Raw genomic sequence first — 26,917 nt, forward strand, 5'->3', positions numbered from 1 at the left:
ACACCTGGATGCACATTGCACAGGGCCGATATAAACCTTTAGCACTTCAACTCAACAAATGTTACATAGGGAAAAGAAATCCTTAACTGCCTTCATGACTGGGTCAAGTGCTTTTTCTTGCTGGACAAAGGTGGTTAGGTTGACACACCGATGCTTGGAGCGATGCTGCTGCAATGAAAACAGTTAGTCAAGGTTACATGGGTCTACCTGAGACTTAAAAAATGAGCAGGGGTTAAAGCCAGCTCTTGGGTGTTGGGCATCAGCTAGTAAGCAGGACGTAATGCTGGAAAACCAGGAGAGAGAGTACACAGTGTACTGTAAATGCAACTCCCAAATGAGACGTGAACTTTAATTACCGCCACAAACTGGACATGATAAAGGAACAGCCTCAAAAATAGTTTGAAATCCCCGATTGTGACTCCTACTATACCTTTAAAATTACCCCACCATCACCCACAGCAAAATACAGTCGTTTTATAAAAAATAAAATAAAAAAAAAGATATTCTTACCATTGGTAAATCCTAATGCAGATGTCAGGATTTTTGATGGTGCCATTGCTGCTGGGGACTCCACTGTTCAAAATGGGATGATTGAGACAATTTGTGTTCCTGCAATTGAAAAAGTACAATAAAAAAGATATTATAGATGTACCAGATTGACCGTACCAGTATTTGCGCACTACACTTTGCCAGTTGGCACACATCCTCCCACACACATAAAAGGGACCTAGGGTGCAGGGTCCAACCAGGAAATCTCCAAAGTTCCCTATAGGCCAGTCCACCCCAGCTCGCAGAGAGCAGTCAGAGCACATACCTGAAAACGTGACTCATACTCAGTCACAGAGACAAAAAAATAATAGAGCGAGAGAGAGCATCAGCTTGTTATATTTTACCCTTTCTATTCCCTGCCTAGAACAGTTGAGAAGTCCGGCCTGCTGGCATTCCAAACATTCATCTACCTATCTTACATACATAGTTCTTAACTCACCGAGCTAACTTTCGGAAACATCGAGTAATAGCAGGTGACAGCAGTGACGTAGCAGCAGACTGCCGCGGCTGCCATGCCAGAGACGAGGGCCCTTGGCTTCTCTGCAACATATGGTGCCACATGCCGGCAAAAGCCTGGCACCCACAGCAGGATGATATACATTAATTCCACTTTAAATCACTATGGCAGCGGTGCACCCAGAGTACTGTTGGTAATGCAGTGATTTTAGTACATCAAGGGATTCATAGACTTGCTCTAAAGTAGATGGCTCCCGCGGTAGCTCAGCAAGTTGACAGACCATTGCTGAGACTGTTTAAGGTTGAATTTAACCAAACCAATAAAAACAAGAAATATATGCAAAACTTGTTAAATCAAATGACTTTTTCCAATTACTTATAAAAAAAAAGGAAGTGCTATAAAATATGTTTGGCCAAGGGATGGGTTGGGGTATTTTTGCCTCCGTTTGGCACCCATGAACCCAGTTTAATTTCCTAATAACTGCTGTCAGCACAACGGAGGCATTTACTTGTAAACATAACATCTTTATAAATATAACCTATGATAAAACACAAAGCAAGGGGCACACAAATTTAAAAAAAAGAGTATTGGTGGGGTGCTCAGGAAAAAAAAAAAAAATTACTAAAAAATTATCTCAAAGAAAACTAGTGAACGCAAGTTTCAGCAACGTTTGAGTTTGGAAATTACTTTTTTTCCTTTGAAAAGGCACATTTGAACAATTATGTGTCCTGCATGTAGAATGCCTGCTTTCAACAGTGACCACCCCCTACCCGCCAGTGATGTTCATGGCCCATTGATTTCCGTGGTGTCCCTTTCAAGACAGAAAAAACAAACGGGATGAGCAAACAGAGCCAGGAAATGCGCGAGTGACAGCTGGGGAAAGGAATACTGCTTAGATTAGGTCGCCAACCCCCCCGCTTCCCTCAGCAAAACTGGGGGCTCGGTAAAGCCTGGTCATGGCCGAGGTAGGTCGGGACCAGAGATCCTGCTAGACATCTGATGCCAGATCTCGGACCCAGCCAGCGCCATCCCATGGATCAGAGGGGTGATGAGGCAGAGGGACAGCCAAAGCAGGGGGACCGGTGATGTACATCTGGCTTCCCAACGGCAGATTGCTGGAGAGCCCTGCAACCTGCTGTGGGGGAGCTGGATATCATACAACACTGGCATTGCGTGCTCCCGTCGCCGCTTCTCCCCCCCCATGGCCAAGCAAGGTGGGGGCATAAAGGGAGAGGGGCGCAGAGGAAACCAGCATTGCAGCGATCCGGCCCCCCTGCTCACCTTTCCCCACACGTTAGTCTTTGTGGGTCCAAAGGGGGACCCAAAGGGGGAGAGGGAAACAGAGGGCCCGACAAAGGCCTGAAACACTTGCTTCCAGGCACTCCCTCCAACTGTGGTGTGGCGGTCTGAGCCGAGAAGCGGCATCCCTTACCAGGCAATAAGATGCTGGTGGCACCAGCAGGAAGCAACACTGCAGCGTGGACACGCAATCCAAATGCAGGAAAGCGCACGTCCAGGCTGCATTTATTTCCAGCGCCACCATCACGTTGCACTGACTGAGCATGTGGGACAAAAAAAATAAAAGTATTTTCTCTTTTCTCGCTGTCCTGGATCACACGCCCAATACTTATATCCGACAAACATTGCATAAATAAATACCCCTATTAACACTGAAACTATCCCACACGATGCAGCCACCCAACTGCTTTCAGAGGGGAGCTACAGGAGCTGTGCTGGGTGTGGTTCAGAAAACGTTGCTTATGGCGAACAGAAATCAGCAGGTTTTAAGAATGAGGTTGCAGGACAATCCCTCGGTTTAAAACAGGATTTACCCACACATTATCTGCTCATTCACCATTAGCTAGAGTAATTGCTCTTCTTAATGATTCTTTCACAGCCTGCTTAAACTACTCCTCTGCAGGAGCTCAGATCACAGTGTAGACTAATATTGCGGTTGGTAGTTTAGGTGCACAGATGGCTGGTGCGGTTTGCTCCCATGTACATGTGCGGAACGGACTGGGCCATAAAATTGACTCGGGCACCAATGAAAAAGTGGCCCATAGTTGTAAATGGCAATTCATTCCTTTTTTGACCCTGTTTGAATAGTACCCAAGGGGGAGTTTATGTTTATAAAATGGGATGCAAATTGTGCATTTTAAAGAATATTTACTCAGCAACACTGGTCAAAACTATTATCCACCTAGTGAAGCAACATCACCAGTGCCATGGAAGTGGTTTAAAGTGGAATAGATATATGGTTTGGAATAGAAGCAGCATGAAAGAAATTGCGCTGTTTTAAACTATTATTTTGGACATTTCCTTTGGTCGGAGGTCAACTGCCAGCTCCGCCCCCCCCAAACTCCCCTCTTTGGCCACCATGCCCACCCCCCCCCCCAACTTCGTCCCCCACCCCAGCCCTTGTGGGATCCCGCACCAAATTGTTTCCATTTCCACCACTGGATAAGGGTGAAGATAGGGTACAATCTGACTTGCCGCTGGCAGCCGAATCTGCCCTGAAATTCCCTCGGCGTGTGCGGCACGGCCATAAACCACTTCTGTTTGGGGGTGGGGGAGCCGAGAATGGGAATACCAGCCAAGAAGACGTACAAAGATCTGCTGTTGGTGCAACTAAAATCAAATTAGGACAAACAAACCCATCAGTGTTTTGTTCTCCCCTGTTCCCCCCCTTGCCTTGTTGCGCTCAGAAACACCTGTGTATGAGCGCGATATAAATAAAAATATCATTAACAACATTAGATATACCTGTCGCTTCTCCGAGATGAATAAGCGCATTATAAATGGCTTGTTTGTTGCTGTGACTGATCAGGAAATCACTTTGTTGCACCAGAGTTTGCTCTGAGGAAATACAGAACTCACCTCAGACCAGGAGTGCGAAGCCTGGTGGCCACGCCCACACCAGAAGTATGAGTATTTAAACATCGCCTTGTCACCCTTGTGGCGTTAAGCCCGGTTGGTGTAAAGGGCGGGTGATAGCTGACCGGCTGTCAGGCGTGCGGGCATATCCTCTGCTGGTCCAGTTGCTGTGTGTTAACGGCAGAGCAGGGGGGCGAGTCGGACTCTGGCAGCTCTTTAAGCAGTCGGGTGTTCCTAGCCCTGCCACTGTGATACTCTTATTCAGTGATTACTATTGGAATCAAGAGATATAGCCACTGAGTTCAGCATGTGGTACAGGAGATAATACATCTGAACTCTCTGTTTAGGCGGTCTTGCAGCCGTTATTGATATTCCCAAATGACTTATAAGTGATGGTTAGACGATGTGATGATGTGTTACTTTGCTCTGTTTTTGTCTGGCCTTCCCTTAATGCGACTGCGACCTGGAGCTCTTTGCAACACAACCCATCGATCCACTCCACCGATAAAGACTCTTTGATGAAATGTGATTATTGATTTATGTTAACTATGACTATCTGTTTTAATGCTTTTTGTAAGGTGACTCCTTTTTTCTGTTCCCTTTTGGAGACTTAGTTTGCCCACACCTACATCCAATTTTTAACTGACTGCCCGTTGTGTAGCGTTCAGCACTCGCTCTCATTAACTAACTGATAACGTGTGGTTACATTAATTGCTAAATTATTCTCAGATCTAAATTTTATACATGCCTGATTCATGAGGCATGGCATTTATACTTTGAAATCTGATATGCCTGCCTCTCCTACATCTATGTCCATCAATTTAAAGAGAAAACAAATGGACAGCACACCCCGACTCCGTTCTACTGCCGGGCCACGAACCGCCAGCCATGGCAGTTTTAAAGCAACTGTAATTTCTCGGGATTTACAGCAAATGTTTATTAATTCTTCAAGTTCTAATCATAATGCACTTAGCACGGCCTCTCCATTATGCAATGCCGCTGTGCCAACAATTTTAAACGCCTGCTCCTCTTGTTCCTTTACTACCTATTGCCAATGCGACCATGCTGAAAGGTAGTGAAATACTCTTGACATCTTCTCATTCTGTACTGCCCCTTGAACCTATCAGCGAGACGATAGGCTTCCGTAATGTTGATAAATTGTCCCCTATAAGACGAAGTGGCGATTCAGATAATGTCTCTGATCTACCCCCATTGAATAGATCATTGTGCCCGATTTCGGCGCCGGTTCCGGCTACGTCTGTCCCCCTAGTGACCAACCAAAAATTGAACTTCATTCTAACTCTTTTCTTGAAAATAATGAAGAGTATGAAACCAATTTTAATCTATCAGAAGTTTTGCATGTCTACTCTGATGAGATCTCTATGTCAGCTTCTTCCTATACTGCCCCTACTCCTCATCTTCCTTTTAGTCTGACCCCTACTAATTGTCCCTCCCAACCCCCTATTCCTTCGCCCAATCAGTTAACTCTCCCGACTACAATATTAGTCGAGACTACCCTTCATGCAATAAAGCTTGCCATTTAGTCCCTGTTCAAATTATTTCAAACTTTGAATGGCAAGCTGCTTAACAAGATAAGCTACTTGTGAAATTAACCAAATGGCAAAAAGATTTAACTTTTCATTTGCAGACTAAATTTAAGGAACCTGATCTGATCTCTCCTGAACAACCTTTAGTATCTAATTCTGCCCCTGTTCCCTTATATTTAAACACTCTCCCCTATTTTCCAAAAGTAATTCAGGAGGCATATCCAATTGGGCGAGGTTCTGCTGCAGTACCCCCTCTGGCTGACTCCTGCCCAGCTGTTCAACCTCCCGTTCCAAAACAACTGTTCACCATTTTTTCCGGATCACAAAAAGATACCATTACAAAACCCTCCAATAAGGAAATTGAGAAAACTCCTAAAAATCGAGTCAATCATAAAATGTCCTCTTCAATTTCAAAATCTTTATAAAAGCTATCCGCCTGTCGGCGAAAAGAATGACACTTGCTGCTAGAGTTGTTCAAAATAAATATGCCAGATTTGCTTTAGAAAAACAAACCAAAGATGTACTAATGTTGGTGCCTCCTGCTCCCTATGCTCCATTGGATGAAATTATAGCCCTAGCTGAAAAGCAAAACTACCTCCACGGTTCCTCTTCAGCCGATCATTCCGCCCAAGTTACCTGCTGATACCTCCCACGAGGCGGCGCTCTGTTTGAGGTGTGCTGAACACCGTAAAGAGATTGACCTATATTTATCTCTTCAGTCTATTAAATCTCCTTTGTTGACTACCGGTACTCCTAACCCTAACCCCACTGAAGCAAGCTTCGGTAGATTCTTTAAATCTTCCACCTTGCTTGAAAAAGGCTACTGAACCTGTGGATAATTTTCAATCTAAGAAACAAAAGGGTGGGGGGGCGGCGAGGCGCACACTCCAGTTCCCAGTCAAATTAGACCTGATACTTTGTAAGTGGGTTAGATCCCAAAAACAATTTAATAAGTATTAACAGGGTTGAATCCCAAAACATTGAAAAAGTATTAACAGGGCTGGATCTCATCATAGTTCAGTTGCTCTGTTTTTGTTCTCCTCCTAGCGCTTTCCTGTCACAAACAATCATCAGGGAGGCGGTGCTGGTATGCAAGTGATTCCAATTAGCAACTCTTATAGGTTCCATGTGATAATATCCCCGCAAAAATATCGCCATACAAAAATCTTGCCATATTTTTGCGGCGATATTACCCCATGGAACCTGCGGGGGACACCCCCACAATCCCCATATATTTTTAAAGGGAGCGGGGGACACCCCCGCAACCACCCACCCATTTACCCCATAAATTATCCCCACCAAAAATATTGCCTATGGTCATTCCTGACGACCATATATACGGCGATATTTTTGGTGGGGATAATATTACCTGATACCCTCTTATAGTGTCTAGGGATTCTGGTAGCTGTAGTTTTCACATGTTACCAATCAGGTGACCAGGAACTGACACCTGTAGGGTGTCCTGACCCACGTTTAAGCTACCCTGCTACAACATTTGGTGCTGTGGGCTTAGGAAATTCAAGATGGCGGAAAACCCACATGTGCGCTGAAATCCAGGAAAGCTGCGCAGTTTGTGCGCACACTAAAATGGTTGCCTCACTTGCCACCCACCAGTGCGGGAATGAAAGGCCGGGTTGCCATGAGGGAAATGGGTTGCCAAAGGAAAAACAGTAGCGCCGGTTAGCTTCAAAGCGCTTTAAAACCACCATTGGACTACCCGCACAGTAGTCTGAAACCATTGGGAATGGCAATGCTGATTGCCAAATGCAACCTAGAAGTGTGGGGAATTCATTTCTTAAATCCCAAAAATGAGTGCAGTACCAGTACTCACCACTATCCAAAAGCCGGCGTTTTAAAACCACTCTGTGTGTTTCTGAAGGCAAGTCAAAATGCCTATTTCTAACAGTGCAACATGTGCAAAATATTTACTGAACACCAGCAGACATTTGGCAGAATGGAGTTTTGTGTGCCTACAAAATCTGGGAAATGAAGAGCCCAAAAACAATGCTTATAACAAAAATGCTATGGAGTCAGCAGCTTAAGCCTAACTGCAACTGGATTTAAAACCACCAAAATCGAAAATGTTAAATTAAATGAGTGACCTATGTTTGGTGTCACATGCCTTTGTAACTGTTGAAATGTCATAGTTTTGCACTTAGAATCAGCATTCTAGCTGCATGTGTAAAATTACAAGTTATTTTAAAAGCAACAAAAAGTTAGCTGAAGGTCTGGCTTAAGGAACTTGATTTTGCCTAGCAACGGATCCCATCAGAAAGGAAACTTGAGTCACAGCTGTGTTCCCAGGCCATCTGCCCTTTTGCTGCTCACACAAAGGATATGCCATCTATCTGATAATTGAATTATCTGTGCTCTGCAGAGAGTGAACAAAGCCCTCTCCACTCAGGCAAAGGTTTTTATTACAGACGTCGTAAAAAGTGGCTTCCTCCTGGAGAAGCTGGGAGGGGCACTGCCTGTGAGAAGCAAGCTGGCTTGGCAGAAACTGGAAAGACTGGTTTCTGTACCATGTGACCTGAAAAGACACACCCCTGCAGCAAGGATATGGTTTTATAAAAAGGGGGATAATTCATAGTGCGGACATGTGAAAATTTTATAAATGATACCATAATTCTTGTGATTTTTCTGCCCACAGTTTAAGACGTGGTAGGAACCGGTGGTATGTTCAGGGGGGTTTTAGCGGAAAAGTGGATATTACTCTAAATGTGTGCATGTTAAAAATCTGAAACTTCATCAGTTAATGTCCCTACCCCCTGCACACATGTATGTAAAGTTGGGTCCATGTCGGAAATTGAAAAAGCAGTTAAAAAGTCAATTATGTACACTCTTTGAATGCAAGCTCCGAGAATGAGCAGATTTGGACATAGACATGGCTAAATTCAGCCACACCATGTATATGTAATTTCAAACAACTGTGTAACTCTGAAGTATGGATTTTGATCATATATATATTTGGGTGCACAGATGATAAGGGAGGTTGTTTCAAGAGATCATAAAATGACATCAATCTGACTCACAGTTCAGTTTGCCAATCAAGCGGAGGAATGGAAGCCTGACCAATGACGAATGAGAGGGGCAAGTCTAGTGATGCAACACACACACCCATTCTCAAGAAACAGATAAAAGCAGAGAGTCAGGACACATAGACATTCAATTTCATCTGCCGCTGGAAGCCCTGCCGGAAAAATCCATACTTACCTCCATCAAACTCCAGAAAGCCAAACTAGAGACTTCAATCTATCCAGAGCAGAGACCAGACCAGAGAGAAAGCAGTGCTGTGCCTAGCAGAGACCAGACCAGAGAGAAAGCAGTGCTGTGCCTAGCCGAGACCAGACCAGGCGCTGTGAGCAGAATCCGGAAAGACCTGACCAGACTGAAGTCCGTGACCAAGTCGCTTTCCTGTTTAAAATCTCTTGTGAGTACCGCCAAACTGTACCAAACCAATCTCTTAGTTTAAATTCATCTAATTCAATCTATTTAACCTAAGTAGAACTGCCTCCTAGCTGTCACCTGTCATTTCTAGTAAAATTTGTCATTTTGAAAAAGTGTGCGTTTAAAATTTACAAAACCAAAAACGACCTTTACTAAATTACTCATATCTCCGCAACCGTTTGGGCTAGAGACTTGCAATATTTTTCATTTGGAGGCTGAGATCCCAGGCTTTCCTAGGACCCCAAAACGGTAGAGATAGTCCTTGCGGTTCCTTTGTAATAGCGCTCGGCGCATCCGCGAATTTTGCCGCGATTTGCAATTTCTTCACATGTAAAAAAAACTGCTGATGCCTGCTTTCCATTTGCCAGAAATTCGTTTAACCTGTTAACTATCCCTGCATCATTGCTAGTGTGAGCCTGGACTAATATTAACTAGATACCACTCACCCTGAACCTCTGAAAGGGAATTAAAAAGCATTTCCAGCATATTTCTCATCCATTGCTAGCACATATCAAAGCATTTGGGCCTGTGATTTCAAAACTCCTACCTGTTTTCTGTTGTCTAATCTTGCGGGATTGAACTGATTACATTGATTGCATTTCTGAGAACTGTGTGCTTTCCTCCCATTCCCTTGCATTGCATAAAGAGGGGGGGAGTGAATAGCCAGAGAAAAGTGATTACATTGTTTGGTTGAAATCATATTGAGTATTTTCTGTACTGCATTCATTGAATATTGCATCCACCTGAGCTTACATAAAGCATCCTCTACCACATTATACTTTTGTTCCTATTTACCAGTGTGCTACCTTATCCATTTCATCTCAACTCCTTATTGATTATAAGAAGTGTGCTAGTGCCAGATTCTCCGTTGTTGATCTTTATCATATCAGATTCAGTGTGCTATTCAATTATTAATTTATTATAAAGCGTGATATATATATCTATTTTAAATTATCAAATAAACCTTTTAAACTTGCAAAACAGAATTACTTCTTGGCTCAGTGGGGTCAGGGGGATTCCAAGAGAGGGGTGTTATACAAGGGTAGTCATCCAGAACGCATGAACTGGACCTAAAGATATATCAATAAGGGTTTTCATTCAGTATTCTAGACTAGGCGTTAACTTGGCTGTAGTGCTGAATTGAATCCTCTTACAAAGTGGGGGCTCGAGCCGAGACGTTGGGTTAGATTTACCAGTTGTGCAGCTTAATACAGTGTGCTAACTGACGGGATACATACACCCGGTCGGATCACCACGCTGCATTACGCTGTGAAGCATTCCTCAAAAGGGACACTCCAAGAAAAGTTCTGTTCTGCAAAAATAAAATACTAACTTCTGTAAGTCAGGACAGAGACCAATCTCTAGAATGACGACCTTAGTAGACATGAAAATAGCCAGAGAGCACCTCTTGCATAAGCTATTTGTGAGAGGTGAATGGACCGAACAGGGCCAGGATGTGTGGTTGCAGGCCATCACACAACAGGTCACTGAAACAGGGTCAGATATATATAGAGATCAGGGTCCCTTACATGTGGCCCTGAGTGAACTATATATGGCTCCTAAAGCCAAAGAGGAACACAATAAGATCGCCAGGATAGCAGCATACCTGTACCTATATATGGGAGACATGCAGGATAGATGTGCTGAAAGCCAAAATCTGGCAAATAGGCAACAGATGGCATTACAGAAGGTCCAATCTGATCTGGACTCTTCTGAGCAGAGGCTGCAGAGGAGCCAGGAGTCAGAAAATGACAGCAGACTGTACATTACTAAAATAAAGGAGGATATGGATGTGCTGCAAAAGGAAAAGTCAGAACAGGATACTAGATTTCTGGCCCTACAGAAGGAGCACCAAGACAGTTTGGACTCCTTACTGCAGAGCCAGAAAAAGCTGGAGCAACAGATCAATTTCAACAGGGCATGCACAGAGCAGGTAGCCACCCTGCAAATCCAACTAGACAGAGAGAAAGAGGAGAGCAATAAACTGATCCTGAAAGACCTGGATACCCAGGCAGAGTTTGATCAGGAGCGCCAGAAAGCTGGTGCCTTCCAAAGGCAAAGGGACGACCTGGCGGCACAAATGCAGGCTCTTAGTCAGGAAAGAGACGCCTTAGGCCAGGAAGTCTGCCATTTAAAAAGGAAAATGGAAGAAAATCACCTGGCCCACCAGGGACTGGGTGACCTCCAAAAAGAAAACCAGAACTTGCTAGAGCACACCAGGAGGGTGGAGGATGCTCTAGCAAGAAAGGAGCAGGCCAATAGGGACACAGCTCAGGAGGTAACCCTCCTGCAGCAAAGACTGGCCCAGTTCTCCAGGACCAACCAGGAAGCACAGAGGGAAAATGAGGCCCTCTGTCAACACAATGATAGGCTCCAACAGCAGGTAGCGATGCAGGAGAGACTGATAGAGTCGAGTAAGGCCTTAACTGAGGAACTGAAGGCACAAATGCAGGCTCTTGCATTGCAACAGGGAGCAGGGGCGGATAGAGATGAGGTTCGCTGGGAAATGGAAACTCCGGAGCATAACCTCAGGAGCCCTAGTACCAGAGGCCCTCATACCTCTCAGTCCCTGGACTCTGCCACACCCATGTCCCCTGGCGCACATGAGCACAGGGCCACAGGGATGGCAGATTACTATCCAGCCAGAAGCATGGGGCTCATAGGCCAGTACCATCCAGGAATGGAGGGGTGGGCATCCGGGTATGGGCACCCAAGTACAATACAGTTCAGTGGGGAACCCCAGGAGAGTAGGCCCATTAAGGGCATCCTGAAAACCTCTGCCAAGTTAGGTCAGTGGAGGGGGTACCCATCAAATCCTGACAGCAAGGAGGAATCTGAAGACTCCTCTGAACTGCGCAGGACACAGGAGACCAGGTCCCCACATTCTGCCAGCCATTCCCAGGCTCGCAGAATCCGGGAAAACCTGGAAGAACAGACGGGAACCTCTGGGAGCAGTGCCTCTGAGTCCGACGAAGAATGGACAAGGGTTACCCGAACCAAAAAGGCCAATAAGGCAAAAAGGGCCTTGCTCAAGGACCCCTTAAAGCAGATTAAGGCGATCAGGAGCGTCATCACGCCTTACCATAAGAACGCTAAGTATTCTGTTTGGGAGCACTTAGAGTTGTTTGAACAAATGATGGAGACTTTCCATATGAAGGACAGCCAAAGCTGTATTCAATATGTAAAGTGGACCTTCTCCCCGGAATACTCCAGTTTCTTTGCGGGGCTGGAGGACCAAAATCATTTAAGATGGTCCACCTATAAGGCGGCCATCCTGAAACATTTTTCTGTTCACAGAAATCCTCAAGAGGCTCGCAAGGCAGCCTACAATTTGCAATGTGGGGAGGATCAGGCCCCACAAGAATTTGTGCAGGAGTTAAAGCGGGCTTTTGCACAGACCACAAGAAGGGTGCGCACGGATAGCCGTGAATTTATAAACACGTTTTTCCATGCCTTGCCCAAATATATCATGACCCAGCTCGTGAGGGATTTTCACGAGAAAAGATCTTTAGACTGGGTCATTGAACAGGCTACCCGCATCTATGAGGTGCAGAAGCCCATAGAAAATAAAAGCAATGCCCAGAAAAACCCCAAAGCCAACAGCACCCCTGCTGCTGCCAAGGTGGCAGAGGTAAAGGTCACCCCCGTTTTGGATTTGGAGATGGGGGGGGCCTAAAAACCTACCTGCACCTAATAATGCTAGGCCCAGAAGGTCCTCGGGCCAGTCGCAGACAGGGAGCCAGGGAGGCAGCCCCACAAATGGGGTCCCTCGCTCTCCTGACTATGTAAGTCCTCGCTACAAAGGTAACAGACCCATCCTGGGTTATGTGTGGACTCCTCCAGCCCAAGGGGGGGGATCCAGCCAAGCACCTAACCCAGGGAACTTCCCTCCAAACTTCCCACAGGAGGGCAGAAATTTACCAAACCCTGGGCAGAACTTTTTCCCCAGATATCCACCCGACTTCCAACCCCAAAATCATCCATCCTTCTTTCCTCAATTCCCTGAGCCCAGACCACTGAATCCGGGAGAGGGGAGGCCAAGGGTGGAGGGGTACCAAAATCTTCCCAACCAGGGGTACTACCAGAGGAGGGACAGCTACCCTTCCCGGGATCAGCCCAGGGGAGAAAACAGGGCCCCGTATCAGCCTGAGCGGGTTTCCCAGTTAGAGCGCCAGGTTCAAAACATGGCGCGGGATATGGGTCATATACTGAGGGCACAGCAGAACCCTCAGATCAGCATGCCGGCGCAGAACGCACCCAACTCTGGACCTGGTGCTCCAGAACAATGACGGGGGCAGCACCCCGATAAATCACCGGTTCCCAGGGAGGAGGCACAAAGGGAAGGGGGGTGTAAAGCCTTGGAGGAAGCTTCCTTCCTCACTTGTAAACAGCCCCTGGAAACCCAGGAACCGGAAACAAAATCTCTTGCCCCTGAAAGTCTGCCTCCTAAGGAGCAGAGGGGGGGTAGGAGAAACAAAAGACCCAAACAGACTCAGTTTGAGGAGGAGGTACAGATCTTCCAATTTGAGGGAGAGGGATCCTCAGAGGATCCTGGGAAAAGGATCTTCTCCTTCAGAGAGGGGGGAACTCCTCCCAAAGAAAAATGGGTCCCTAGGGATGCAAATCCAGACTGGGGAGATGTGGAGACTGAGCTACCGCCGCCCACCATCTCATCCCAGAACCAACAGCAAGAAAATCCCCTGGTTCAAACCCATCCTGGCGACTGCCTCCAAAAAGGGGGGGGCGGCCCAGAAACGGAGCCAGGGGAACCCACAATGGCTCTGATCTCCAGTTGCAAATTTTTTCTTTCAGATTCCCAAGACTCTCCACAGAATTCTGCCCAAACCTCCTCGCTAGCGATGTCCAAAACCAGAAAATTAGCCCACCAGTTGTCCAAAAATGTACATTATCTGTGCCCCCTTGAGGAGAAGGAGGGAAGATATTATGCCCCGGTACAAGTACAGGGGCAGGGTACAATCTCAGCACTGGTGGACACTGGATCTCAAGCTACCCTTCTGTCCAGAAGGGCCTTTGACGAACTGAATGCAGGAAGGGGAGAGAATTATCAAATTCCTCTCACCTCTCTTCCTGGACAACTGCAGAACTTTGACGGGAAGGAAATTCCCGTCGAGGGGACGGCAGACTTGGACATTAAGATCGGGCGACATAAGTTGAAACACCCGGTCATAGTTGTGACCCCAGAGGGCACCCCTTGTTTACTAGGGAATGACCTCCTGAGAAGGTTGTCACCCCTAATAGATTGCGTAAACAAGGTCCTCTGGACCCAGACTAGCCGACCAATAAAATTAAAACAGAGTGTCAACCATGTTAGTTTAAACGGCACCTGCCACATGGTTGAACAAAAATCTGACCAAGTAGAATTTCACTTCCAGAATAGCCAAATTCCAGACGTGACGGTAATAGCAGTAGGACAACAGACGGGTGATGGGGGGTCCTCTCTATTTCTGAAAATCAACCTTCCTTCCAGTCTAAAGTGGTATTCCACGCTGGAAGGAAACACTCTGAAATTCTATACTAATCCACAATCAGAAACCCCCACTCCTATAGTCCAGAAAGATGTGAAATCAGCTCAAAGCCTGGCTGATATTCAGCAAATTGGAGAGCAGTTGTTCATCCCTGTTCAGTTAAATGATGGGAAGGACTCTGTTCTCGCTCGAGTGTGTGTGAACAACGGTAAGAGCTTCATCAGCGAAGCCATGTTCCGCCAACTCCCAAAAGATCCAGCCATTCCCACCTTCAAACTGATAGACAAATGGGAAATGGACCTGGAAGCACCTGACTCCAAACATCTCCTGCCAAGCAGGTGTATGCTCAAAATCTCCATTGGCAACAAGAGCATAGTCCATAATTGTTGGGTCGTGCGAGACGTCACTGCCGCCTTTTACTTAGGCAGTGACATTCTCAATCGCTTTGCCATTAGTTTGGACCTAATAAACTTCAAAGCTTGGTCCCGATTAGCGGATAATCCCATGGGCTTTGATGATCCAGAAAAAGCATTTAGGTCAGCTCAATTGCTACCTTATGCAGTTGAAATTCAGGTTAAAGAGGAAGTCACCATCCCAGAAAGGACCCGACAATTCTCCCTGGAAGTGAAAGTTAAAAGGGGACAAGAGTTGAAAAACCCTGATGCTTACATACATCTAAATGCTTCTCTCCAACAGCAAGGGTTGGGGGTAAACCCGACTCCATTAGTCAACATAGAACATGACCCCATTCTAATAGAGGTGGATAACAGCGACTTAAAGAGTATTACTCTAGCCGCAGGCACCATTATTGGAATGGCGGTTGATGACCGACATTTCTCCATTGATCTTGTAAATGAACTGTTAGGACCCATCCCCAAGGACTGTTTTGACAGTAACAGTGAGGACAATACAACACCAGACAGGATTTTCACCCGGCATGGGGGGAACTTCCTGGTGTACACTTCCTGCCCCTATGGTAAGGAAGATGTGACCTGTGACTTCAGGAGGGATGAGGTGATTTTCCAGGTCCATGAGGGCTGCCTTTCCCACCTGAAGCCTCCGGTCCAAATCAGCACTCTGACCAGGGACTTCTCCACCCAGCTGGAGGAGGCCGCGGAGATAGCCAAACCAGAAGTCTTTCCAGGCTTCAGGCAGATGGTGGAAGAGAGAGTCAACCTAGCTGATGCCTGTGTGACTCTGGAACAAAAGCAAAAGTTGAAACAAGTTTTCTTGGATTTCCAAGATCTCTTTGCGGTAGACTCATATGACTGTGGTCGCACCGACATCCACACCACAACAATCCCCACGGACCCTGGCATGACTCCAGTGTTTGTGAAGCAATATCGCTTGCCTCTCGCATCAATGGAGTCCCTTACTGAAATAATTAAGAACCTTGAGTCCCGGGGAATAATCCGTCCAGTCCACAGCACCTTCAATAATCCGGTGCTGGGAATATTGAAGCCAAACGGCCAGTGGAGACTCTGCGCTGACCTCAGGGAGCTCAACAAACGGGTCCACACTTCCCGATGGCCTCTTCCCTACATTGACCAAGGGCTGGCCCAGATTCAGGGGTCACAGGTATTCACTGCAATAGACCTGACCAATGGATACTGGACCGTGCCTGTCAGTAGGGAGGACCAATACAAGCTGGCTTTTACCTTTGGGGGCCAGCAGTACACATGGACCCGGACTCCCTTCGGATACCTTAACTCCGGTAATGAGTTCAATATTTTCCTACATAAGGCCATGCCCGACCTGGGTACGAGGGGTAACCTGGCTTATGTAGATGATGTCCTCATCAAAAGTTCATCTGTGGAGGAACACATAGCAGAGATCCGTTATGTTCTGACACAGTTGAGGGCCGCCGGAGCAAAACTTTCCTTTCAGAAAGCACAGTGGTGTAGAACCCGTGTTAACTTCTTGGGGCATGAGATTACTCCTCAGGGTCTTTGTCCCCAGGAAAAGAAAGGGGAAGCACTTCAGAAACTGAAAGACCCCACAACTCTGCGGGAACTAAGGAGCCTCCTTGGACTGACTAATTACAGCAGAAAGTTCATTGAGGGCTACGCAGAGATCACCAGACCCCTGATTCATCTCCTGAAGGGGGGGGTCAAGTGGGAATGGGGTCCAGAACAAGCCGAGGCAGTAAAACAACTCAAAAGAAGCCTCTCACAAGCGCCTTGCCTAGCTTACCCTGTCAGAAACAAGGAGTTCTTCCTGGAGACGGGGTTCTCTAATACGTGCTTGACGGCAGTATTATATCAAAAGCATGACAAGGTCAATAAAGTAATCTCCTATGCGAGCAAAACTTTATCCTCTGTGGAGGAAAAATTCAACGATTGTGAGAAGGCACTCCTGGCAACGGTGTGGGCATTGAAGAATTACCGCCCGTTTATCCAGGGGGAACACATCATAGTGGAGACTCCACATCAGCCTCTACAATATCTCCAAAGTGACAGAATCCGGGCCGGAAATGTGAGTAATTCCCGAATTACTTCCTGGATTCTGTCAATGCAAGGCTTTCCTGTGGAGGTCAGATATGGCCAAAACAAGAAGAGTCCCCTCGCGCAAGGTCTGGCTGACTTGCATGATTGTGCCAGAGAAAACTGTCTCGAGGACGAAAGTCTAAAAATAAAGGACAACATGGAGGCATACCTTAATTCCCCCCACAAAGTCTTTGAAGAAGACAAGTGTGAGGGAATGCCCACTGTGTATGTGGATGGATGCTCTTACCATGTTGACAACAACGGGGAGAAAGAACTGGTGGCCGGCGTAGGGAATGCATGGGTGAATGAGTCCCCAGAACCCTCCGCTGGATACAAAATTGGTCCCCGAAGTAGTCAGGTGGCAGAATTGATGGCTGTGCATCAGGCCATCCTCACTGCTGTCCAGCATCAACTCCACGAACTGGTCATAATCACAGATTCGGATTATGTACGGAACGGGTTCGTGGAGCACCTGGTTAATTGGAAGACCAGAGGCATGGTATGTGCTAACAACAAACCCTTGAAACATGGGAAGTTGATCCAAAACATTGATGATCTGGTCACCTCGAATGGGATGACCATCTATTGGAAGAAGATCAAGGGTCATTCCAAAGTAGAGGGACCAGACAAAACTGGAAATGACTTAGCTGATCAGCTGGCCAAAACCGGGGCCATCCAAGGGGATCTAATTGAGATTGAGTCCCTGTTGGGGGAAATCCAGGTCACTGCCATCACTAGGTCCCAGACAAATGCTCACAACGACCTCTCAATTGCACAATGGAGTAAGGAGACCCCTGATGCTGATTTGATTACTGCTCAGAAGGGGGATCCAATAATTGGTAAATTTTACCAGCACCTTGAGGACCCTGAGAACTTTCCCCTGACGGATACCGATTACATTGGGAAAGAGGACCTAAGAGTGTTGATGAAATGTCCCAAAATGTTCCGGATCCAAGACGGTTTGCTGGTAAGGAAATCCAAAGCTGGCCACGATCAGTGGGTGGTTCCTACCTCATTCCGAAGCCTGATGTTAAGTCACGCCCATGATGCGGCCACTGCCGGTCATAGGGGGTTTCACACAACATTGGAAATCTTAAGAGAGGTTGCATACTGGCCACACATGGGGCAGGACCTCGACCAATACTTGAAGGGGTGTCTTGTGTGTGCACAATTTCAGCCATCATCCCTCACGCACCGTGCGCCTCTCCAAAAGAGGGGGATGACACTGCCATGGTCAGATTTACAAATCGACTTTGTAGGCCCTGTGATTCGCTCGGCTAGGGGGAATAAGTACATGTTGACCGTGACATGCTTGTTTACCAAGTGGGTGGAATGTCTCCCAGCCCCAAATTGCAAGGCAGAAACTGCAGCGGCCTTGATGATTAACCACATCTTTTCCCGTTTTGGTCTACCTCAAAGGATTGAGTCAGACAGAGGTAGCCACTTCACCAGTGAAGTAATGACAAAGATGTGGGAGATACTGGGGGTCAAGAGAAAGCTGCATATTGCTTATAGACCAGCTTCTTCTGGGGCAGTAGAGAGATATAACCGGACAATTGTGAGCATATTAAAGAAGTTTGTGGCAGATTCTGGGCCAAGTTGGGATATCCGATTACCTCTGGTCCTAATGGCCATCAGATCTACCCCTTCATCTGCCACCAAAATGTCACCATTTGAGTTGATGACTGGGCGCAAGATGGTGCTTCCTCAGCATTTGCTCTACAGGACCCAAGAGCAGACACTGATAAATGCCTCCACTACTCATGAGTATGTAGAGAATTTAAGGAAACACCTCCAACATGCTTTTGCTTATGCTCAGCGGAATCTAGAAAGATCGACTGATAGCATGAAGACCCATTATGACCTGAAAACTTCCAGGAAGGAATATCAGGTGGGAGACCGGGTCTATCTATACAACTTCCAAAGGAACCAGGCCAAGCAGCGCAAATTTTTGCCTACATGGAAGGGACCCTTTGAGATCGTCGATAAGATCTCCCCTGTGGCCTACAAGATCCGCATCCCCAAAGGCGGTTCGGCAGAGGGGGAAGACAAGTGGGTCCACATAAACCAGTTGAAATGTTGCCATCCCAGGCACACTCTGCAACAACTGGAGGAATCCTCTGGAATCCTAGCGGGTACTGTATCAGACTAATTCAGTTCCAATCATAAAACCTACCACATCTAGTCTCTAAAATATTGTGATTTACATGAAACTGTCTCTAGTGATGCTGTTTTTTTTTTTTTTTTTCAAAATAAGAATGTAATATTTCGTTACGATGAAATGCATATGCTGCCCCACTATCTCAACAGTGGTGGAAAAAAAAATCGTCTATGAGTAGATATTGCCGCTCTTCCTTTATCATCCTAGGAGAGATGAAACCATGAAGGATGACCAAGAAGGACGATCCGGAGACCGGGAGCAAAGACACAACGGGCCCGGGGTACCGCCCAATCTTCCCATCAGGACCGGCGAGGAGAACTGATCGATCTGACCGGATGGAGAAGAAGATGCTGAACTGTGCCATCTACAGAAGAGGAAGAAGATTATGCGGACAGACCGGTGCGTGGGTCAAAACCCTTGGGCACGCGACTCCCCATCGACCCAAACTCAAAGTGCAGTCACGTGGGGGGGCTTGTAGGGTGTCCTGACCCACGTTTAAGCTACCCTGCTACAACATTTGGTGCTGTGGGCTTAGGAAATTCAAGATGGCGGAAAACCCAGATGTGCGCTGAAATCCAGGAAAGCTGCGCAGTTTGTGCGCACACTAAAATGGTTGCCTCACTTGCCACCCACCAGTGCGGGAATGAAAGGCCGGGTTGCCATGAGGGAAATGGGTTGCCAAAGGAAAAACAGTAGCGCCGGTTAGCTTCAAAGCGCTTTAAAACCACCATTGGACTACCCGCACAGTAGTCTGAAACCATTGGGAATGGCAATGCTGATTGCCAAATGCAACCTAGAAGTGTGGGGAATTCATTTCTTAAATCCCAAAAATGAGTGCAGTACCAGTACTCACCACTATCCAAAAGCCGGCGTTTTAAAACCACTCTGTGTGTTTCTGAAGGCAAGTCAAAATGCCTATTTCTAACAGTGCAACATGTGCAAAATATTTACTGAACACCAGCAGACATTTGGCAGAATGGAGTTTTGTGTGCCTACAAAATCTGGGAAATGAAGAGCCCAAAAACAATGCTTATAACAAAAATGCTATGGAGTCAGCAGCTTAAGCCTAACTGCAACTGGATTTAAAACCACCAAAATCGAAAATGTTAAATTAAATGAGTGACCTATGTTTGGTGTCACATGCCTTTGTAACTGTTGAAATGTCATAGTTTTGCACTTAGAATCAGCATTCTAGCTGCATGTGTAAAATTACAAGTTATTTTAAAAGCAACAAAAAGTTAGCTGAAGGTCTGGCTTAAGGAACTTGATTTTGCCTAGCAACGGATCCCATCAGAAAGGAAACTTGAGTCACAGCTGTGTTCCCAGGCCATCTGCCCTTTTGCTGCTCACACAAAGGATATGCCATCTATCTGATAATTGAATTATCTGTGCTCTGCAGAGAGTGAACAAAGCCCTCTCCACTCAGGCAAAGGTTTTTATTACAGACGTCGTAAAAAGTGGCTTCCTCCTGGAGAAGCTGGGAGGGGCACTGCCTGTGAGAAGCAAGCTGGCTTGGCAGAAACTGGAAAGACTGGTTTCTGTACCATGTGACCTGAAAAGACACACCCCTGCAGCAAGGATATGGTTTTATAAAAAGGGGGATAATTCATAGTGCGGACATGTGAAAATTTTATAAATGATACCATAATTCTTGTGATTTTTCTGCCCACAGTTTAAGACGTGGTAGGAACCGGTGGTATGTTCAGGGGGGTTTTAGCGGAAAAGTGGATATTACTCTAAATGTGTGCATGTTAAAAATCTGAAACTTCATCAGTTAATGTCCCTACCCCCTGCACACATGTATGTAAAGTTGGGTCCATGTCGGAAATTGAAAAAGCAGTTAAAAAGTCAATTATGTACACTCTTTGAATGCAAGCTCCGAGAATGAGCAGATTTGGACATAGACATGGCGAAATTCAGCCACACCATGTATATGTAATTTCAAACAACTGTGTAACTCTGAAGTATGGATTTTGATCATATATATATTTGGGTGCACAGATGATAAGGGAGGTTGTTTCAAGAGATCATAAAATGACATCAATCTGACTCACAGTTCAGTTTGCCAATCAAGCGGAGGAATGGAAGCCTGACCAATGACGAATGAGAGGGGCAAGTCTAGTGATGCAACACACACACCCATTCTCAAGAAACAGATAAAAGCAGAGAGTCAGGACACATAGACATTCAATTTCATCTGCCGCTGGAAGCCCTGCCGGAAAAATCCATACTTACCTCCATCAAACTCCAGAAAGCCAAACTAGAGACTTCAATCTATCCAGAGCAGAGACCAGACCAGAGAGAAAGCAGTGCTGTGCCTAGCAGAGACCAGACCAGAGAGAAAGCAGTGCTGTGCCTAGCCGAGACCAGACCAGGCGCTGTGAGCAGAATCCGGAAAGACCTGACCAGACTGAAGTCCGTGACCAAGTCGCTTTCCTGTTTAAAATCTCTTGTGAGTACCGCCAAACTGTACCAAACCAATCTCTTAGTTTAAATTCATCTAATTCAATCTATTTAACCTAAGTAGAACTGCCTCCTAGCTGTCACCTGTCATTTCTAGTAAAATTTGTCATTTTGAAAAAGTGTGCGTTTAAAATTTACAAAACCAAAAACGACCTTTACTAAATTACTCATATCTCCGCAACCGTTTGGGCTAGAGACTTGCAATATTTTTCATTTGGAGGCTGAGATCCCAGGCTTTCCTAGGACCCCAAAACGGTAGAGATAGTCCTTGCGGTTCCTTTGTAATAGCGCTCGGCGCATCCGCGAATTTTGCCGCGATTTGCAATTTCTTCACATGTAAAAAAAACTGCTGATGCCTGCTTTCCATTTGCCAGAAATTCGTTTAACCTGTTAACTATCCCTGCATCATTGCTAGTGTGAGCCTGGACTAATATTAACTAGATACCACTCACCCTGAACCTCTGAAAGGGAATTAAAAAGCATTTCCAGCATATTTCTCATCCATTGCTAGCACATATCAAAGCATTTGGGCCTGTGATTTCAAAACTCCTACCTGTTTTCTGTTGTCTAATCTTGCGGGATTGAACTGATTACATTGATTGCATTTCTGAGAACTGTGTGCTTTCCTCCCATTCCCTTGCATTGCATAAAGAGGGGGGGAGTGAATAGCCAGAGAAAAGTGATTACATTGTTTGGTTGAAATCATATTGAGTATTTTCTGTACTGCATTCATTGAATATTGCATCCACCTGAGCTTACATAAAGCATCCTCTACCACATTATACTTTTGTTCCTATTTACCAGTGTGCTACCTTATCCATTTCATCTCAACTCCTTATTGATTATAAGAAGTGTGCTAGTGCCAGATTCTCCGTTGTTGATCTTTATCATATCAGATTCAGTGTGCTATTCAATTATTAATTTATTATAAAGCGTGATATATATATCTATTTTAAATTATCAAATAAACCTTTTAAACTTGCAAAACAGAATTACTTCTTGGCTCAGTGGGGTCAGGGGGATTCCAAGAGAGGGGTGTTATACAAGGGTAGTCATCCAGAACGCATGAACTGGACCTAAAGATATATCAATAAGGGTTTTCATTCAGTATTCTAGACTAGGCGTTAACTTGGCTGTAGTGCTGAATTGAATCCTCTTACACACCCCTCCTAGTGTACAAGTCTTTCCCAGGGGTTACTGCGCCCCACTTTAGAGAGCCATATTGATGGTTTTCTCCCCTCCCCCAATTTTGGGAAAGATTTGTGCTCTTGGAGTGGTGTTGGTTCCTGGTCACCTGAATTGTAAAACTGTGATCACTACAGCTACTAGAATCATTTGAGACTGAAAGAGCAACTAATTAGTAACACCTGTAAAGAAATACAGCCTCCCTGATGATGGTTTGTGACAAGAAAGCGCTAGGAGAAGAACAACAGAGCAACTGAACTGCAGCAGAAGGGATTCACCCCTGTTAACACTTGTTGAATGTTGGGATTTAACCAAGTTACTACTTGCATTTGATATATTTGACTGGGAACTGGAGCGCGTGCCTCGCCTTCCTCTTTTTTCACATAATTTTCAATCTATCCCGTAATTTAAGTCTCAGGATCGCATTGACTGTGGAAGTGCGATTCCCTCTCTTGATCGTCTTATATCTATGCAATGGAACAGAATATATCTAAACATAATTCAACCTTTCGACTTCTCTCTGGAAAGCCGGATATGGCGCCAGTGAAAAAATCTCTGATAAATGTTTGACAAAAATCTTAACTTCCCCCACTGCTGCCTAGGCCTTCAACTGTTTATTCGAATACTTCTGCTGAGCCACCTTTCAACAATGGTTCTAGACAATTGTCCACCCATTCCTCATCCAAAAATGCTTGTGCTGAGCAACCTTTTTCAACAATGGTTCTAGACAATTGTCCACCCATTTCTCATCCAAAAAACTTGGATTTAAACATTCTGTTTATTCTCCAATTATTAAATGTAGAAACTTGCCTTATAAAAGATAGAACTTGAATCGAGCCAGTATTTCATCCATCTTTGGAGATGCCATTGCACTGAAGGATATTGGAACTGCAGATATCGAACAAGTGGAATGTCCTTATGTCCATGATCTTTCTATTGCTAGAGTTTGGTTGCATTCAAGAGCTGTGATGAAAATCTTGTGGGTTGCTCGTGCCGAGCTTTTCGAGTTGGGTTTTGAGCTTCTGATTGATACTCTGGGACCGGTGGCAGACCCTGCCTCTAATAGTGTAAAACCCCAGCTGACAGAGCCACTAAGGCTACAGCATTTTCAAAAGGTCTTCCTCTGAATCAAACACAATGCAAATGCTGGTGCTCAACAAACTAATCCTAGTCCATCTAATGTTCGATCTATTTCCCTGTTAAATTGGAATATGAGAGGGTTTAGCCATTTGTTTTCTCCCTCTATTAGCAAATTGACTACGATATTCTTCTCCTACAGGAAACTTGGCTAACTCAATGCCCCTCCTGGGACGGCCATCATATACTTTTGAACCCAGCTATTTATTCTGTGAAGGGCCGTCCGATGTCAGGAGTTATGGTTCTTTTGAAGGGGGGCGTGGCCTAGGTCCATGGACTGAGGACGTGCTTGTCTTGAGCTCCTGCCCCGATCCTGAAACAGATCCTTTAAAAGAATACTCAGCCTAATCTGACGACGCAAATAATCATATGCCCAGCTGCCTCAATCGATCCTGCACCGCTTGAAGGTGAATTCGGAGGAAAACAGAGCCGGCAGCATACAAACGCGACCTCTGCGCTTCGGCCCTCTGGAACCAAAGATGGCGACCGCGACTCCGCCTTGAGCTCCGAGACGAGGAGAGGCCAAGAACTGAGGGAGGCGGCATCCGCGGCTCCGGAGAGTGCAGAGTCGCTAAACACCTGCGCCACTGACGGCGCTCAGACATCTGCGCCCCCCTTTCCTGCGCCGAGACTATTGCGCGGTGCCCGCCGCTCGGGGTGCACCGCTGCTGCGTGGTGAGGAGGAGCAGGCGGGGACTGGAGGCCCGGGCTGCTGCGGGCCCCTGGGAGGACCGGGAGCGCCGTACGGAGTGGCGATTTGAGCCTTCCGGCGACACCGAGGGCCCTACTTGGGACCCAGCGACTGGAGGATTTCGCCGCCGGGCAAAATCCATCCTCGGCGGACAATTTGGTCCGCGGAGATCCGACCAGGGCAACCTGGACCACATCTGAACCCTAATAAACAGCGGGGGGGCCTTGCAGACAGCGCACACACGGCCCGGTGCGGAGCCTTGCGGGGCTTGGGCCCCCGGGCCACCTGGATCCAGCCAAGCCGCGACAGTAGCCTACGGACCCCGTGGCAGGGACCATCACACGGCCCACCCACGCAGCGCATTCCGGAGGGCTGGCACCTACACAGGGCTGGAGTGCCTGGCCTCAGTACAAGGATCACCCTGCATCAACGAACAGAGAGGCTTTACTCCTGCAGACATTTCTCCACCTCCTGCCTAAAGGATGCACACATGGGGGTGGGGGGAACAGCACAGCACTATAAATCCTGCAGCGCCGAGAGGGGGAACTGGTCTCCGACCTCCGATGCTGAACTTTGGAAATAATCGGATCAGCAGACCACGAAAACGAGGTGAGTGAGGTGTGGCCCCTACTGCAGGCAAGATGGCGGCACCCGTAATGAACTAGCGAACTGCACCCTTCCACATAAAACAGCTGAGGGCCTCCAGAACGGACCAATTCCCCGGGCCCACGCAACCACCGGGAACGGCCTGAATAGCCACCGGGCCACAGGGACTACCACATTATGACGGCCCAAGGATAGGCAAAGACACCCTGCATGCCTGACAATTAGAAGTCAGGGAAAAGAGGCGCTAAGGGAAGTAAGGTGCGGTGTCAACTGGACGCCCAAGAGACGCCACGGGCCCGGAAGGGGGGGAAGGCACACCGGCCACAGTGCCCCACACCCACTACGGCTGAGACCACACGGTGGGGGGCCAACACCACGACTGCTTAACCACCCAAATAATAGAAGCCAGCAACGGCCCAGCACGACCGGCGCAGGAGAATGAGACTGCTAGGAGGGGCCACACCATCACAGGCTCCAGCGAAGAAAGCCACTGACCCTATAGCCTGAGAACAAGCGAGTGAGTCCCGAGGCGGAGTGAAGAACCGGATACCCAGAAGCAGGGGATGTCACCTCCCAAGGGCAAACCGAAAGCTGCAACAATGGACTCCTTCACAACAGTCAGGCCCAAGCAGCAGCAAGAAACAGGGGCAACAGCAGCACAAACGACGACTCAAGAGGGAGACCCAACGAACATGCAATTACTACAGGCAATAACGGCACTGCGCACATCCCTCGAAACCAAAATCGATGAGGTTAAATAGGACATACAATTGATCAGGCAAGATGCCCGCAACCTCACTGAAAGAGTGACCACAGTGGAAGCTACTCTACAGGACAATGTAGACAGCACGACGGAACTCAAATCCAGGGTCCAGGACCTCGAACTAAAGGTGGCAAGGCTAGAGGCAAGGTCGGAGGACACGGAGGGGAGGGCCCGCCGCAACAACATTCGAATCCTTGGGGTCCCGGAAGGCATGGAGGGCCCGGACCCAACAGAATTTATAGAGACGATGCTACAGCAGGAAATCGGGGCCGGCAATCTGTCTCAGGGATTCTCTATAGAGCGAGCCCATAGGTCCCTACAAAAAAGACCTCAGCCGGGCTCGCACCCACGCCCAATGATCGCCAAAGTCCTAAACTTTCGAGACAGAGAGACAATACTAAGATTCTCGAGAGAAGGAGGGGAAATTAAGAGACAAGATGCTAAAATAGTGGTGCACCCGGATTACACCCCCACTGTACAGCGCACGAGAAACTCCTTCATCCCGGTGAAAGCAAGACTACGAGAACTCAACTTGAAGTATATGCTGATGTACCCATCGCGCCTTAAGGTGATACACAAAGGTAAAGCGGTCTTCCTAGACACCCCAGCAGCAGCAAACATGTGGCTCGAACACAATAACCTTGCAGACGGCAAGGAAGAAATGGCAAGAGAAACCACAGGACATTGAACACCCGAAGAAATGGGCGGAAAGGACGGATGTCAGTACAACAAGTTGATGAATATACCAAGGTGCCGCACTACAAACTACAGCATCAAGGAAGCAATATCGGGCAGGAACACACCAACCTACACGACAAGACGTCAACGCACCCCCTCAAGACACGTGTAGGCATACCGCCGACACAACACCCGCACCGGGAGGCCTGGAAAGGCCCAGAAGGCTTGGGAGCCCCTGAGCGCTGCAAGTTGGAAGCAACTGCTGGGGGCACTTCAAAGTTGCACTGTTTGCTGTTTTCATTCACCAGAATGAACATTACTACTGTTGGTAAGTCTCCAAAGGGAAAGAAAGGAGGGAGGAGAGGGGCTGACCGAAGGGAAAGGGAA

The 26,917-nt window shown here is 46.9% G+C and overlaps 1 long non-coding RNA gene across 2 annotated transcripts in view; it reads right to left on the reverse strand.

Annotated features, from left to right (window-relative positions):
• The window catches only part of LOC138473742 (uncharacterized), a 60,772-nt gene that overhangs the window by 24,728 nt on the left and 9,127 nt on the right, over positions 1-26,917 (reverse strand). For both annotated transcript variants that reach the window (XR_011268886.1, XR_011268887.1), the window contains exon 2: positions 511-609. This is a non-coding gene — a long non-coding RNA (uncharacterized lncRNA). The remainder of the gene's footprint in view (positions 1-510; positions 610-26,917) is intronic.

This window comes from Ambystoma mexicanum, chromosome 8, assembly GCF_040938575.1.
Source record: "Ambystoma mexicanum isolate Mex_15411 chromosome 8, UKY_AmexF1_1, whole genome shotgun sequence".
Classification (NCBI taxonomy): domain Eukaryota; kingdom Metazoa; phylum Chordata; class Amphibia; order Caudata; family Ambystomatidae; genus Ambystoma; species Ambystoma mexicanum.